This window comes from Eumetopias jubatus, unplaced genomic scaffold, assembly GCF_037043125.1.
Source record: "Eumetopias jubatus isolate StellerSeaLion01/CBP00866 unplaced genomic scaffold, mEumJub1_p1.0 scaffold_6, whole genome shotgun sequence".
Classification (NCBI taxonomy): Eukaryota; Metazoa; Chordata; class Mammalia; order Carnivora; family Otariidae; genus Eumetopias; species Eumetopias jubatus.
The window spans coordinates 109438496-109455241 of NW_028274812.1; positions in this window are offsets into that span (position 1 = coordinate 109438496).

The window sequence follows — 16746 nt, forward strand, 5'->3', positions numbered from 1 at the left end:
AAAGAATGTCCAATGGCAAAAAGACAGTCTCTTCAACAAATGGTGTTGGGAAAATTGGACAGCCACATGCAGAAGAATGAAACTGGACCATTTCCTTACACCACACACAAAAATAGACTCCAAACGGTTGAAAGACCTAAACGTGAGACAGGAGTCCATCAAAATCCTAAAGGAGAACACAGGTAGCAACCTTTTCGACCTTAGCCGCAGCAACTTCTTCCTAGAAACATCGCCAAAGGCACGGGAAGCCAGGGCAAAAACGAACTCTTGGGATTTCATCAAGATAAAAAGCTTTTGCACAGCAAAAGAGACAGTCCACAAAACCAAAAGACAACCGACAGAATGGGAGAAAATATTTGCAAATGACCTATCAGATAAAGGGCTAGTATCCAAAATCTATAAAGAACTGATCAAACTCAACACCCAAAGAAGAAATAATCCAATCAAGAAATGGGCAGAAGACATGAACAGACATTTCTCCAAAGAAGACATCCAAATGGCCAACAGGCACATGAAAAAGTGCTCCACATCGCTCGGCATCAGGGAAATCCAAATCAAAACCTCCATGAGATACCACCTCACACCCGTCAGAATGGCTGAAATTAACAAGTCAGGGAACGACAGATGTTGGCGGGGATGTGGAGAAAGGGGAACCCTCCTACACTGTTGGTGGGAATGCAAGCTGGTGCAACCCCTCTGGGAAACAGCATGGAGGTTCCTCAAACAGTTGAAATTAGAGCTACCGTTCGATCCAGCAATTGCACTACTGGGTATTTACCACAAAGATACAAATGTAGGGACCCGAAGGGGTACGTGTACCCCAATGTTTATAGCAGCAATGTCCACCATAGCCAAACGGTGGAAAGAGCCAAGATGCCCATCGACAGATGAATGGATAAAGAAGATGTGGTGTATATACACAATGGAATATTATGCAGCCATCAAAAGGAATGAGATCTTGCCATTTGCAACGACGTGGATGGAACTGGAGGGTGTTATGCTGAGTGAAATAAGTCAATCAGAGAAAGACATGTATCATATGACCTCACTGATATGAGGAATTCTTCATCTCGGGAAAGAAACTGAGTGTTACTGGAGTGGTTGGGGGTGGGAGGGATGGGGTGGCTGGGTGATAGACATTGGGGAGGGTATGTGCTACGGTGAGCGCTGTGAATTGTGCAAGACTGTTGAATCACAGTTCTGTACTTCTGAAACAAATAACGCAACATATTTTAAGAAAAAAGAAAAAGAAGAAGATAACAGGAGAGGAAGAAAAGGGGAGTATGTCAGAGGGGGAGACGAACCATGAGAGATGATGGACTCTGAGAAACAAACTGAGGGTTCTAGAGGGGAGGGGGGTAGGAGGAGGGGTGAGCCTGGTGATGGGTATTGAGGAGGGCACGTTCGGCATGGAGCACTGGGTGTTATGAACAAACAATGAATCATGGAACACTGCACCAAAAACTAATGATGTAATATATGGTGATTAACATAACAATAAAAAATTAAAAAAAAAAACAAGACCCATCAATATGCTGTCTGCAAGAGACTCATTTTAGACCCAAAGACACCCCCACATTGAAAGTGAGGGGGTGGAAAACCATTTACCATGCTAATGGACACCAAAAGAAAGCTGGGGTGGCAGTCCGTATACCAGACAAACTAGATTTTAAAACAAAGACTGTAATAAGAGATGAGGAAGGACACTACATCCTACTTAAAGGGTCTATCCAACAAGAAGATCTAACAATTGTAAATATCTATGCCCCGAACATGGGAGCAGCCAATTATGTGAGGCAATTAATAACAAAAGCAAAGAAACACATTGACAACAATACAATCATAGTGGGGGACTTTAACACCGCCCTGACTGAAATGGACAGATCATCTAAGCCAAAGATCAACAAGGAAATAAAGACTTTAAATGACACACTGGACCAAATGGACTTCACAGACATATTCAGAACATTCCATCCCCAAGCAAAGGAATACACATTCTTCTCTAGTGCCCATGGAACATTCTCCAGAACTGATCACATCCCAGGTCACAAATCAGGTCTCAATCGGTACCAAAAGATTGGGATCATTCCCTGCATATTTTCAGACCACAATGCTTTGAAACTAGAACTCAACCACAAGAGGAAAGTCGGAAAGAACTCAAATACATGGAGGCTAAAGAGCATCCTACTAAAGAATGAATGGGTCAACCAGGAAATTAAAGAAGAATTAAAAAAATTCATGGAAACCAATGAAAATGAAAACACAACGGTTCCAAATCTTTGGGATACAACAAAGGCAGTCCTGAGAGGAAAGTATATAGCAATACAAGCCTTTCTCAAGAAACAAGAAAGGTCTCAAATACACAACCTGACCCTACACCGAAAGGAGCTGGAGAAAGAACAGCAAATAAAGCCTAAACCCAGCAGGAGAAGAGAAATGATAAAGATCAGAGCAGAAATCAATGAACTAGAAACCAAAAGAACAGTAGAACAGATCCACGAAACTAGGAGCTGGTTCTTGGAAAGAATGAACAAGATTGATAAACCCCTGGCCAGACTTATCAAGAAGAAAAGAGAAATGACCCAAATCAACAAAATCATGAAGGAAAGAGGAGAGATCACAACCAACACCAAAGAAATACAAACAATGATAAGAACATATTATGAGCAACTCTATGCCAGCAAATTAGATAACCTGGAAGAAATGGGTGCATGCCTAGAGATGTATCAACTACCAAAATTGAACCAGGAAGAAATAGAAAACCTGAACAGACCTATAACCACTAAGGAAATTGAAAGAGTCATCAAAAATCTCCCAAGAAACAAAAGCCCAGGGCCAGATGGCTTCGCAGGGGAATTCTATCAGCCATTTCAAGAAGAATTAATACCTATTCTCCTGAAACTGTTCCAAAAAATAGCAATGGAAGGGAAACTTCCAAACTCATTTTATGAGGCCAGCATTACCTTGATCCCAAAACCAGACAAAGACCCCATCAAAAAAGAGAATTACAGACCAATATCCTTGATGAACATGGAAGCAAAATTTCTCACACACACACACACACAAAAACTAGCCAATGGGTTCCAACAGTACATTAAAAGGATTATTCACCAGGACCAAGTGGGATTTATTCCTGGGCTGCAAGGCTGGTTCAACATCCGCAAATCAATCAACGTGATACAATACATTAACAAAAGAAAGAGCAAGAATCATATGATCCTCTCAATAGATGCAGAAAAAGCATTTGACAAAGTACAACATCCTTTCTTGATCCAAACTCTTCACAGTATAGGGATAGAGGGTACATACCTCAATATCATAAAAGCCATCTATGAAAAACCTACAGCGAATATCATTCTCAATGGGGAAAGGCCGAGAGCTTTTCCCCTAAAGTCAGGAACGCGGCAGGGATGTCCACTCTCACCAGTGCTATTCAACGTAGTATTAGAAGTCCTAGCCACAGCAATCAGACAACAAAAAGAAATCAAAGGCATCCAAATCGGCAAAGAGGAAGTCAAACCTCTCACTCTTTGCAGATGATAAGATACTGTATGTGGAAAACCCAAAAGACTCCACCCCAAAACTGCTAGAACTCATACAGGAATTCAGTAAAGTAGCAGGATACAAAATCAGTGCACAGAAATCGGTGGCATTCCTCTACACCAACAACAAGACAGAAGAGAGACAAATCAAGGAGTCGATCCCATTTACAATTGCACCCAAAATCATTAGATCCCTAGGAAGAAATCTAAGCAAAGAGGCAAAGGAGCTGTACTCAGAGAACTATGAAATACTCATGAAAGAAATGGAAGAAGACACAAAGAAATGGAACAACGTTCCGTGCTCATGGATTGGGAGAATCAACATTGTGAAGATGTCAATGCTACCTAGAGCAATCTACACATTCAGTGCAATCCCCATCAAAATACCATCCACTTTTCTCAAAGAAATGGAAGAAATAATCCTCAAATTTGTATGGAACCAGAAGAGACCCAGAATAGCCAGAGGACTCCTGAAAAAGAAAAGCAAAGCTGGCGGCATCACAATTCCGGACTTCCAGCTCTATGACAAAGCTGTCATCATCAAGACAGTATGGTACTGGCACAAAAACAGACACATAGATCAATGGAACAGAATCGAGAGCCCAGAAATGGACCCTCAACTCTATGGTCAACTTATCTTTGACAAAGCAGGAAAGAATGTCCAATGGCAAAAAGACAGTCTCTTCAACAAATGGTGTTGGGAAAATTGGACAGCCACATGCAGAAGAATGAAACTGGACCATTTCCTTACACCACACACAAAAATAGACTCCAAACGGTTGAAAGACCTAAACGTGACACAGGAGTCCATCAAAATCCTAAAAGAGAACACAGGTAGAAACCTTTTCGACCTTAGCCGCAGCAACTTCTTCCTAGAAACATCGCCAAAGGCACGGGAAGCCAGGGCAAAAACGAACTCTTGGGATTTCATCAAGATAAAAAGCTTTTGCACAGCAAAAGAGACAGTCCACAAAACCAAAAGACAACCGACAGAATGGGAGAAAATATTTGCAAATGACCTATCAGATAAAGGGCTAGTATCCAAAATCTATAAAGAACTGATCAAACTCAACACCCAAAGAAGAAATAATCCAATCAAGAAATGGGCAGAAGACATGAACAGACATTTCTCCAAAGAAGACATCCAAATGGCCAACAGGCACATGAAAAAGTGCTCCACATCGCTCGGCATCAGGGAAATCCAAATCAAAACCTCCATGAGATACCACCTCACACCCGTCAGAATGGCTGAAATTAACAAGTCAGGGAACGACAGATGTTGGCGGGGATGTGGAGAAAGGGGAACCCTCCTACACTGTTGGTGGGAATGCAAGCTGGTGCAACCCCTCTGGGAAACAGCATGGAGGTTCCTCAAACAGTTGAAATTAGAGCTACCGTTCGATCCAGCAATTGCACTACTGGGTCTTTACCACAAAGATACAAATGTAGGGACCCGAAGGGGTACGTGTACCCCAATGTTTATAGCAGCAATGTCCACCATAGCCAAACGGTGGAAAGAGCCAAGATGCCCATCGACAGATGAATGGATAAAGAAGATGTGGTGTATATACACAATGGAATATTATGCAGCCATCAAAAGGAATGAGATCTTGCCATTTGCAACGACGTGGATGGAACTGGAGGGTGTTATGCTGAGTGAAATAAGTCAATCAGAGAAAGACATGTATCATATGACCTCACTGATATGAGGAATTCTTCATCTCGGGAAAGAAACTGAGTGTTACTGGAGTGGTTGGGGGTGGGAGGGATGGGGTGGCTGGGTGATAGACATTGGGGAGGGTATGTGCTACGGTGAGCGCTGTGAATTGTGCAAGACTGTTGAATCACAGTTCTGTACTTCTGAAACAAATAACGCAACATATTTTAAGAAAAAAGAAAAAGAAGAAGATAACAGGAGAGGAAGAAAAGGGGAGTATGTCAGAGGGGGAGACGAACCATGAGAGATGATGGACTCTGAGAAACAAACTGAGGGTTCTAGAGGGGAGGGGGGTAGGAGGAGGGGTGAGCCTGGTGATGGGTATTGAGGAGGGCACGTTCGGCATGGAGCACTGGGTGTTATGAACAAACAATGAATCATGGAACACTGCACCAAAAACTAATGATGTAATATATGGTGATTAACATAACAATAAAAAATTAAAAAAAAAAAACAAGACCCATCAATATGCTGTCTGCAAGAGACTCATTTTAGACCCAAAGACACCCCCACATTGAAAGTGAGGGGGTGGAAAACCATTTACCATGCTAATGGACACCAAAAGAAAGCTGGGGTGGCAGTCCGTATACCAGACAAACTAGATTTTAAAACAAAGACTGTAATAAGAGATGAGGAAGGACACTATATCCTACTTAAAGGGTCTATCCAACAAGAAGATCTAACAATTGTAAATATCTATGCCCCGAACATGGGAGCAGCCAATTATGTGAGGCAATTAATAACAAAAGCAAAGAAACACATTGACAACAATACAATCATAGTGGGGGACTTTAACACCGCCCTGACTGAAATGGACAGATCATCTAAGCCAAAGATCAACAAGGAAATAAAGACTTTAAATGACACACTGGACCAAATGGACTTCACAGACATATTCAGAACATTCCATCCCCAAGCAAAGGAATACACATTCTTCTCTAGTGCCCATGGAACATTCTCCAGAACTGATCACATCCCAGGTCACAAATCAGGTCTCAATCGGTACCAAAAGATTGGGATCATTCCCTGCATATTTTCAGACCACAATGCTTTGAAACTAGAACTCAACCACAAGAGGAAAGTCGGAAAGAACTCAAATACATGGAGGCTAAAGAGCATCCTACTAAAGAATGAATGGGTCAACCAGGAAATTAAAGAAGAATTAAAAAAATTCATGGAAACCAATGAAAATGAAAACACAACGGTTCCAAATCTTTGCGATACAACAAAGGCAGTCCTGAGAGGAAAGTATATAGCAATACAAGCCTTTCTCAAGAAACAAGAAAGGTCTCAAATACACAACCTGACCCTACACCGAAAGGAGCTGGAGAAAGAACAGCAAATAAAGCCTAAACCCAGCAGGAGAAGAGAAATGATAAAGATCAGAGCAGAAATCAATGAACTAGAAACCAAAAGAACAGTAGAACAGATCCACGAAACTAGGAGCTGGTTCTTGGAAAGAATGAACAAGATTGATAAACCCCTGGCCAGACTTATCAAGAAGAAAAGAGAAATGACCCAAATCAACAAAATCATGAAGGAAAGAGGAGAGATCACAACCAACACCAAAGAAATACAAACAATGATAAGAACATATTATGAGCAACTCTATGCCAGCAAATTAGATAACCTGGAAGAAATGGGTGCATGCCTAGAGATGTATCAACTACCAAAATTGAACCAGGAAGAAATAGAAAACCTGAACAGACCTATAACCACTAAGGAAATTGAAAGAGTCATCAAAAATCTCCCAAGAAACAAAAGCCCAGGGCCAGATGGCTTCGCAGGGGAATTCTATCAGCCATTTCAAGAAGAATTAATACCTATTCTCCTGAAACTGTTCCAAAAAATAGCAATGGAAGGGAAACTTCCAAACTCATTTTATGAGGCCAGCATTACCTTGATCCCAAAACCAGACAAAGACCCCATCAAAAAAGAGAATTACAGACCAATATCCTTGATGAACATGGAAGCAAAATTTCTCACACACACACACACACAAAAACTAGCCAATGGGTTCCAACAGTACATTAAAAGGATTATTCACCAGGACCAAGTGGGATTTATTCCTGGGCTGCAAGGCTGGTTCAACATCCGCAAATCAATCAACGTGATACAATACATTAACAAAAGAAAGAGCAAGAATCATATGATCCTCTCAATAGATGCAGAAAAAGCATTTGACAAAGTACAACATCCTTTCTTGATCCAAACTCTTCACAGTATAGGGATAGAGGGTACATACCTCAATATCATAAAAGCCATCTATGAAAAACCTACAGCGAATATCATTCTCAATGGGGAAAGGCCGAGAGCTTTTCCCCTAAAGTCAGGAACGCGGCAGGGATGTCCACTCTCACCAGTGCTATTCAACGTAGTATTAGAAGTCCTAGCCACAGCAATCAGACAACAAAAAGAAATCAAAGGCATCCAAATCGGCAAAGAGGAAGTCAAACCTCTCACTCTTTGCAGATGATAAGATACTGTATGTGGAAAACCCAAAAGACTCCACCCCAAAACTGCTAGAACTCATACAGGAATTCAGTAAAGTAGCAGGATACAAAATCAGTGCACAGAAATCGGTGGCATTCCTCTACACCAACAACAAGACAGAAGAGAGACAAATCAAGGAGTCGATCCCATTTACAATTGCACCCAAAACCATTAGATCCCTAGGAAGAAATCTAAGCAAAGAGGCAAAGGAGCTGTACTCAGAGAACTATGAAATACTCATGAAAGAAATGGAAGAAGACACAAAGAAATGGAACAACGTTCCGTGCTCATGGATTGGGAGAATCAACATTGTGAAGATGTCAATGCTACCTAGAGCAATCTACACATTCAGTGCAATCCCCATCAAAATACCATCCACTTTTCTCAAAGAAATGGAAGAAATAATCCTCAAATTTGTATGGAACCAGAAGAGACCCAGAATAGCCAGAGGACTCCTGAAAAAGAAAAGCAAAGCTGGCGGCATCACAATTCCGGACTTCCAGCTCTATGACAAAGCTGTCATCATCAAGACAGTATGGTACTGGCACAAAAACAGACACATAGATCAATGGAACAGAATCGAGAGCCCAGAAATGGACCCTCAACTCTATGGTCAACTTATCTTTGACAAAGCAGGAAAGAATGTCCAATGGCAAAAAGACAGTCTCTTCAACAAATGGTGTTGGGAAAATTGGACAGCCACATGCAGAAGAATGAAACTGGACCATTTCCTTACACCACACACAAAAATAGACTCCAAACGGTTGAAAGACCTAAACGTGAGACAGGAGTCCATCAAAATCCTAAAGGAGAACACAGGTAGCAACCTTTTCGACCTTAGCCGCAGCAACTTCTTCCTAGAAACATCGCCAAAGGCACGGGAAGCCAGGGCAAAAACGAACTCTTGGGATTTCATCAAGATAAAAAGCTTTTGCACAGCAAAAGAGACAGTCCACAAAACCAAAAGACAACCGACAGAATGGGAGAAAATATTTGCAAATGACCTATCAGATAAAGGGCTAGTATCCAAAATCTATAAAGAACTGATCAAACTCAACACCCAAAGAAGAAATAATCCAATCAAGAAATGGGCAGAAGACATGAACAGACATTTCTCCAAAGAAGACATCCAAATGGCCAACAGGCACATGAAAAAGTGCTCCACATCGCTCGGCATCAGGGAAATCCAAATCAAAACCTCCATGAGATACCACCTCACACCCGTCAGAATGGCTGAAATTAACAAGTCAGGGAACGACAGATGTTGGCGGGGATGTGGAGAAAGGGGAACCCTCCTACACTGTTGGTGGGAATGCAAGCTGGTGCAACCCCTCTGGGAAACAGCATGGAGGTTCCTCAAACAGTTGAAATTAGAGCTACCGTTCGATCCAGCAATTGCACTACTGGGTATTTACCACAAAGATACAAATGTAGGGACCCGAAGGGGTACGTGTACCCCAATGTTTATAGCAGCAATGTCCACCATAGCCAAACGGTGGAAAGAGCCAAGATGCCCATCGACAGATGAATGGATAAAGAAGATGTGGTGTATATACACAATGGAATATTATGCAGCCATCAAAAGGAATGAGATCTTGCCATTTGCAACGACGTGGATGGAACTGGAGGGTGTTATGCTGAGTGAAATAAGTCAATCAGAGAAAGACATGTATCATATGACCTCACTGATATGAGGAATTCTTCATCTCGGGAAAGAAACTGAGTGATACTGGAGTGGTTGGGGGTGGGAGGGATGGGGTGGCTGGGTGATAGACATTGGGGAGGGTATGTGCTACGGTGAGCGCTGTGAATTGTGCAAGACTGTTGAATCACAGTTCTGTACTTCTGAAACAAATAACGCAACATATTTTAAGAAAAAAGAAAAAGAAGAAGATAACAGGAGAGGAAGAAAAGGGGAGTATGTCAGAGGGGGAGACGAACCATGAGAGATGATGGACTCTGAGAAACAAACTGAGGGTTCTAGAGGGGAGGGGGGTAGGAGGAGGGGTGAGCCTGGTGATGGGTATTGAGGAGGGCACGTTCGGCATGGAGCACTGGGTGTTATGAACAAACAATGAATCATGGAACACTGCACCAAAAACTAATGATGTAATATATGGTGATTAACATAACAATAAAAAATTAAAAAAAAAAACAAGACCCATCAATATGCTGTCTGCAAGAGACTCATTTTAGACCCAAAGACACCCCCACATTGAAAGTGAGGGGGTGGAAAACCATTTACCATGCTAATGGACACCAAAAGAAAGCTGGGGTGGCAGTCCGTATACCAGACAAACTAGATTTTAAAACAAAGACTGTAATAAGAGATGAGGAAGGACACTATATCCTACTTAAAGGGTCTATCCAACAAGAAGATCTAACAATTGTAAATATCTATGCCCCGAACATGGGAGCAGCCAATTATGTGAGGCAATTAATAACAAAAGCAAAGAAACACATTGACAACAATACAATCATAGTGGGGGACTTTAACACCGCCCTGACTGAAATGGACAGATCATCTAAGCCAAAGATCAACAAGGAAATAAAGACTTTAAATGACACACTGGACCAAATGGACTTCACAGACATATTCAGAACATTCCATCCCCAAGCAAAGGAATACACATTCTTCTCTAGTGCCCATGGAACATTCTCCAGAACTGATCACATCCCAGGTCACAAATCAGGTCTCAATCGGTACCAAAAGATTGGGATCATTCCCTGCATATTTTCAGACCACAATGCTTTGAAACTAGAACTCAACCACAAGAGGAAAGTCGGAAAGAACTCAAATACATGGAGGCTAAAGAGCATCCTACTAAAGAATGAATGGGTCAACCAGGAAATTAAAGAAGAATTAAAAAAATTCATGGAAACCAATGAAAATGAAAACACAACGGTTCCAAATCTTTGGGATACAACAAAGGCAGTCCTGAGAGGAAAGTATATAGCAATACAAGCCTTTCTCAAGAAACAAGAAAGGTCTCAAATACACAACCTGACCCTACACCGAAAGGAGCTGGAGAAAGAACAGCAAATAAAGCCTAAACCCAGCAGGAGAAGAGAAATGATAAAGATCAGAGCAGAAATCAATGAACTAGAAACCAAAAGAACAGTAGAACAGATCCACGAAACTAGGAGCTGGTTCTTGGAAAGAATGAACAAGATTGATAAACCCCTGGCCAGACTTATCAAGAAGAAAAGAGAAATGACCCAAATCAACAAAATCATGAAGGAAAGAGGAGAGATCACAACCAACACCAAAGAAATACAAACAATGATAAGAACATATTATGAGCAACTCTATGCCAGCAAATTAGATAACCTGGAAGAAATGGGTGCATGCCTAGAGATGTATCAACTACCACAATTGAACCAGGAAGAAATAGAAAACCTGAACAGACCTATAACCACTAAGGAAATTGAAAGAGTCATCAAAAATCTCCCAAGAAACAAAAGCCCAGGGCCAGATGGCTTCCCAGGGGAATTCTATCAGCCATTTCAAGAAGAATTAATACCTATTCTCCTGAAACTGTTCCAAAAAATAGAAATGGAAGGGAAACTTCCAAACTCATTTTATGAGGCCAGCATTACCTTGATCCCAAAACCAGACAAAGACCCCATCAAAAAAGAGAATTACAGACCAATATCCTTGATGAACATGGAAGCAAAATTTCTCACACACACACACACACAAAAACTAGCCAATGGGTTCCAACAGTACATTAAAAGGATTATTCACCAGGACCAAGTGGGATTTATTCCTGGGCTGCAAGGCTGGTTCAACATCCGCAAATCAATCAACGTGATACAATACATTAACAAAAGAAAGAGCAAGAATCATATGATCCTCTCAATAGATGCAGAAAAAGCATTTGACAAAGTACAACATCCTTTCTTGATCCAAACTCTTCACAGTATAGGGATAGAGGGTACATACCTCAATATCATAAAAGCCATCTATGAAAAACCTACAGCGAATATCATTCTCAATGGGGAAAGGCCGAGAGCTTTTCCCCTAAAGTCAGGAACGCGGCAGGGATGTCCACTCTCACCAGTGCTATTCAACGTAGTATTAGAAGTCCTAGCCACAGCAATCAGACAACAAAAAGAAATCAAAGGCATCCAAATCGGCAAAGAGGAAGTCAAACCTCTCACTCTTTGCAGATGATAAGATACTGTATGTGGAAAACCCAAAAGACTCCACCCCAAAACTGCTAGAACTCATACAGGAATTCAGTAAAGTAGCAGGATACAAAATCAGTGCACAGAAATCGGTGGCATTCCTCTACACCAACAACAAGACAGAAGAGAGACAAATCAAGGAGTCGATCCCATTTACAATTGCACCCAAAACCATTAGATCCCTAGGAAGAAATCTAAGCAAAGAGGCAAAGGAGCTGTACTCAGAGAACTATAAAATACTCATGAAAGAAATGGAAGAAGACACAAAGAAATGGAACAACGTTCCGTGCTCATGGATTGGGAGAATCAACATTGTGAAGATGTCAATGCTACCTAGAGCAATCTACACATTCAGTGCAATCCCCATCAAAATACCATCCACTTTTCTCAAAGAAATGGAAGAAATAATCCTCAAATTTGTATGGAACCAGAAGAGACCCAGAATAGCCAGAGGACTCCTGAAAAAGAAAAGCAGAGCTGGCGGCATCACAATTCCGGACTTCCAGCTCTATGACAAAGCTGTCATCATCAAGACAGTATGGTACTGGCACAAAAACAGACACATAGATCAATGGAACAGAATCGAGAGCCCAGAAATGGACCCTCAACTCTATGGTCAACTTATCTTTGACAAAGCAGGAAAGAATGTCCAATGGCAAAAAGACAGTCTCTTCAACAAATGGTGTTGGGAAAATTGGACAGCCACATGCAGAAGAATGAAACTGGACCATTTCCTTACACCACACACAAAAATAGACTCCAAACGGTTGAAAGACCTAAACGTGAGACAGGAGTCCATCAAAATCCTAAAGGAGAACACAGGTAGCAACCTTTTCGACCTTAGCCGCAGCAACTTCTTCCTAGAAACATCGCCAAAGGCACGGGAAGCCAGGGCAAAAATGAACTCTTGGGATTTCATCAAGATAAAAAGCTTTTGCACAGCAAAAGAAACAGTCCACAAAACCAAAAGACAACCGACAGAATGGGAGAAAATATTTCCAAATGACCTATCAGATAAAGGGCTAGTATCCAAAATCTATAAAGAACTGATCAAACTCAACACCCAAAGAAGAAATAATCCAATCAAGAAATGGGCAGAAGACATGAACAGACATTTCTCCAAAGAAGACATCCAAATGGCCAACAGGCACATGAAAAAGTGCTCCACATCGCTCGGCATCAGGGAAATCCAAATCAAAACCTCCATGAGATACCACCTCACACCCGTCAGAATGGCTGAAATTAACAAGTCAGGGAACGACAGATGTTGGCGGGGATGTGGAGAAAGGGGAACCCTCCTACACTGTTGGTGGGAATGCAAGCTGGTGCAACCCCTCTGGAAAACAGTATGGAGGTTCCTCAAACAGTTGAAATTAGAGCTACCGTTCGATCCAGCAATTGCACTACTGGGTATTTACCACAAAGATACAAATGTAGGGACCCGAAGGGGTACGTGTACCCCAATGTTTATAGCAGCAATGTCCACCATAGCCAAACGGTGGAAAGAGCCAAGATGCCCATCGACAGATGAATGGATAAAGAAGATGTGGTGTATATACACAATGGAATATTATGCAGCCATCAAAAGGAATGAGATCTTGCCATTTGCAACGACGTGGATGGAACTGGAGGGTGTTATGCTGTGTGAAATAAGTCAATCCGAGAAAGACATGTATCATATGACCTCACTGATATGAGGAATTCTTCATCTCGGGAAAGAAACTGAGTGTTACTGGAGTGGTTGGGGGTGGGAGGGATGGGGTGGCTGGGTGATAGACATTGGGGAGGGTATGTGCTACGGTGAGCGCTGTGAATTGTGCAAGACTGTTGAATCACAGTTCTGTACTTCTGAAACAAATAACGCAACATATTTTAAGAAAAAAGAAAAAGAAGAAGATAACAGGAGAGGAAGAAAAGGGGAGTATGTCAGAGGGGGAGACGAACCATGAGAGATGATGGACTCTGAGAAACAAACTGAGGGTTCTAGAGGGGAGGGGGGTAGGAGGAGGGGTGAGCCTGGTGGTGGGTATTGAGGAGGGCACGTTCGGCATGGAGCACTGGGTGTTATGAACAAACAATGAATCATGGAACACTGCACCAAAAACTAATGATGTAATATATGGTGATAAACATAACAATAAAAAATTAAAAAAAAAAACAAGACCCATCGATATGCTGTCTGCAAGAGACTCATTTTAGACCCAAAGACACCCCCACATTGAAAGTGAGGGGGGGAAAACCATTTACCATGCTAATGGACACCAAAAGAAAGCTGGGGTGGCAATCCTTCTATCAGACAAACTAGATTTTAAAACAAAGACTGTAATAAGAGATGACGAAGGACACTATATCCTACTTAAAGGGTCTATCCAACAAGAAGATCTAACAATTGCAAATATCTATGCCCCGAACATGGGAGCAGCCAACTATATAAGGCAATTAATAACAATAGCAAAGAAACACATTGACAACAATACAATCATAGTGGGGGACTTTAACACCCCCCTGACTGAAATGGACAGATCATCTAAGCCAAAGATCAACAAGGAAATAAAGACTTTAAATGACACACTGGACCAAATGGACTTCACAGAAATATTCAGAACATTCCATCCCAAAGCAAAGGAATACACATTCTTCTCTAGTGCCCATGGAACATTCTCCAGAACTGATCACATCCCAGGTCACAAATCAGGTCTCAATCGGTACCAAAAGATTGGGATCATTCCCTGCATATTTTCAGACCACAATGCTTTGAAACTAGAACTCAACCACAAGAGGAAAGTCGGAAAGAACTCAAATACATGGAGGCTAAAGAGCATCCTACTAAAGAATGAATGGGTCAACCAGGAAATTAAAGAAGAATTAAAAAAATTCATGGAAACCAATGAAAATGAAAACACAACGGTTCCAAATCTTTGGGATACAACAAAGGCAGTCCTGAGAGGAAAGTATATAGCAATACAAGCCTTTCTCAAGAAACAAGAAAGGTCTCAAATACACAACCTGACCCTACACCGAAAGGAGCTGGAGAAAGAACAGCAAATAAAGCCTAAACCCAGCAGGAGAAGAGAAATGATAAAGATCAGAGCAGAAATCAATGAACTAGAAACCAAAAGAACAGTAGAACAGATCCACGAAACTAGGAGCTGGTTCTTGGAAAGAATGAACAAGATTGATAAACCCCTGGCCAGACTTATCAAGAAGAAAAGAGAAATGACCCAAATCAACAAAATCATGAAGGAAAGAGGAGAGATCACAACCAACACCAAAGAAATACAAACAATGATAAGAACATATTATGAGCAACTCTATGCCAGCAAATTAGATAACCTGGAAGAAATGGGTGCATGCCTAGAGATGTATCAACTACCAAAATTGAACCAGGAAGAAATAGAAAACCTGAACAGACCTATAACCACTAAGGAAATTGAAAGAGTCATCAAAAATCTCCCAAGAAACAAAAGCCCAGGGCCAGATGGCTTCCCAGGGGAATTCTATCAGCCATTTCAAGAAGAATTAATACCTATTCTCCTGAAACTGTTCCAAAAAATAGCAATGGAAGGGAAACTTCCAAACTCATTTTATGAGGCCAGCATTACCTTGATCCCAAAACCAGACAAAGACCCCATCAAAAAAGAGAATTACAGACCAATATCCTTGATGAACATGGAAGCAAAATTTCTCACACACACACACACACACAAAAACTAGCCAATGGGTTCCAACAGTACATTAAAAGGATTATTCACCAGGACCAAGTGGGATTTATTCCTGGGCTGCAAGGCTGGTTCAACATCCGCAAATCAATCAACGTGATACAATACATTAACAAAAGAAAGAGCAAGAATCATATGATCCTCTCAATAGATGCAGAAAAAGCATTTGACAAAGTACAACATCCTTTCTTGATCCAAACTCTTCACAGTATAGGGATAGAGGGTACATACCTCAATATCATAAAAGCCATCTATGAAAAACCTACAGCGAATATCATTCTCAATGGGGAAAGGCCGAGAGCTTTTCCCCTAAAGTCAGGAACGCGGCAGGGATGTCCACTCTCACCAGTGCTATTCAACGTAGTATTAGAAGTCCTAGCCACAGCAATCAGACAACAAAAAGAAATCAAAGGCATCCAAATCGGCAAAGAGGAAGTCAAACCTCTCACTCTTTGCAGATGATAAGATACTGTATGTGGAAAACCCAAAAGACTCCACCCCAAAACTGCTAGAACTCATACAGGAATTCAGTAAAGTAGCAGGATACAAAATCAGTGCACAGAAATCGGTGGCATTCCTCTACACCAACAACAAGACAGAAGAGAGACAAATCAAGGAGTCGATCCCATTTACAATTGCACCCAAAACCATTAGATCCCTACGAAGAAATCTAAGCAAAGAGGCAAAGGAGCTGTACTCAGAGAACTATGAAATACTCATGAAAGAAATGGAAGAAGACACAAAGAAATGGAACAACGTTCCGTGCTCATGGATTGGGAGAATCAACATTGTGAAGATGTCAATGCTACCTAGAGCAATCTACACATTGAGTGCAATCCCCATCAAAATACCATCCACTTTTCTCAAAGAAATGGAAGAAATAATCCTCAAATTTGTATGGAAACAGAAGAGACCCAGAATAGCCAGAGGACTCCTGAAAAAGAAAAGCAAAGCTGGCGGCCTCACAATTCCGGACTTCCAGCTCTATGACAAAGCTGTCATCATCAAGACAGTATGGTACTGGCACAAAAACAGACACATAGATCAATGGAACAGAATCGAGAGCCCAGAAATGGACCCTCAA